Source organism: Marmota flaviventris, chromosome 11 (assembly GCF_047511675.1).
Source record: "Marmota flaviventris isolate mMarFla1 chromosome 11, mMarFla1.hap1, whole genome shotgun sequence".
In the NCBI taxonomy this organism is placed as follows: Eukaryota; Metazoa; Chordata; class Mammalia; order Rodentia; family Sciuridae; genus Marmota; species Marmota flaviventris.
In genome coordinates this window covers 94,285,213-94,286,891 of record NC_092508.1, presented here as the reverse complement: position 1 = coordinate 94,286,891, position 1,679 = coordinate 94,285,213, and the positions used below count along the sequence as shown (strand labels likewise).

The 1,679-nt window shown below is 38.4% G+C and overlaps 1 non-coding gene across 1 annotated transcript; it reads right to left on the bottom strand.

Moving 5' to 3' along the window:
• Nucleotides 1-1,211: 1,211 nt before the first annotated feature.
• Trnal-aag (transfer RNA leucine (anticodon AAG)) lies at nt 1,212-1,293 on the bottom strand. The gene has a single exon. It is a non-coding gene; the product is annotated as a tRNA-Leu (tRNA).
• Nucleotides 1,294-1,679: the final 386 nt, after the last annotated feature.

Below are 1,679 nucleotides of genomic sequence, written 5' to 3'. Positions count from 1 at the left end.
AACATAAGTGGTGAAAATGAACATCCTTGTCTTGTTCCTGATTTTAGAGGAAAATCTTTCAGTTTTTCTCTGTTCTGTATGATGATTGCTTTGGATTTGTCATATATAGCCTTTACAATGTTGAGTTAAATTCCTTATGAAGGACCTTTCTTTCCTGGCAATCCTGTCAAAACACCACCCAAGTAGCTCTTGCGTGCTGCTGCCACCTTGTGGTCAACTTTGTATCTGTTCAGTGCAGAGATCCCTTAGTACATAAAACTCCATGAACAGTCCTTGTGAAAACCAATTCACCACAGTGCAAGGGTTTATTATGAGATCTCTATTCTATTCTATTCTATTTATATGCCTATGCTAGTTATTAACACATTGTTTTGATTACTGTAGCTTTGTAGTAAGTTTTGAAATTGGGAAATATTACTCCTCCATCTTTATTTACCTTTTTCAAGATTGGTATGGCTATTCAGAGTCTCTTGATATTCCAGATAAATTTTAGAATGCTATCGTATATTTCTGGAAAAAAAGTGAGGTTTTATAGGAGATTTAGATTTATATTTGAAGGTGAGGATCAAAGTGTCTGGTTATCAGTTTGACTTTCTACATGTATTTGTAAACATCTATAGATATATGAAATGTCCATACAAATATCAGGATGCAATTTTTTATGCTGCCAAAAATAAATAAAGAAAAAGAATACAGTATTTAACAGGTATTGAATCTGTGGATTGCTTTGAATGATATCTTAGTCCATTTTGTGCCCTATAACAGAATACTAAAGAGTCAATGGTTTGTAATGAACAGACATCTATTAATTTATGGTTCTGGAGGCTGGAAAGTCCAAGATGTAAAGGCAGCATCTGGTGAGAGCCCAATTTCTTCATCATTCCATGGCAGAAAGTAGAAGGGTAAGAGCAAGTATGTGTGCATGCATGTGTGCTAGATGGGAGAGGGAGAGGGGGAGGGGAGGGGAGGGGGAGGGGAGAGGAAGAGGGAGAGGGAGAGGGAGAGGGAGAAGAAAAAGAAGAGGTTGTTACCCTTTTATAATGGACACAAACCCAGATTAATGACATTAATCCACTCATGAGGCTGATCCTCATGGCTAATCACTTTTTTTTTTTTTTTTTGTTAAAGAGAGAGTGAGGGAGAGAGAATTTTAATATTTATTTCTTTGTTTGTATGCGGTGCTGAGGATGGAACCCAGCCCAAAAACCTTATGGCAGCGGTGGGATTCGAACCCACGCCCCCGAAGAGACTGGAGCCTTAATCCAGCGCCTTAGACCGCTCGGCCACGCTACCTCCTGGCTGGCTAATCACTTCTTAATGGTCCCACCTTTCAATACTGTTACAATGACAATACAATTTCAACATGTTTTGGGAAGGGGACATTCAAAACATAGTAAGTGGTATTATCACTTCAACAGTAAGTTACTTTATTTTATTTTAGTAGTGCTGGGAAATGAACCCAGGGCTTCAAACATGCTAAGCAAGCTCTCTACCACTGAGATATATGCCCATCCTATAACTGATTTTTGTGCATTGATTTTATATTCTGCAACTTTGCAGAATTCATTTATTACCTCTAAAAGCTCTTTTTGGATTGTAAGCTTTTTTCCTTTTTATTTTTATTTTTTGGTGGGATTGGTGTTGAAATCCTGGGCCCTGCGCTTGCGGGGGCCCCCCAT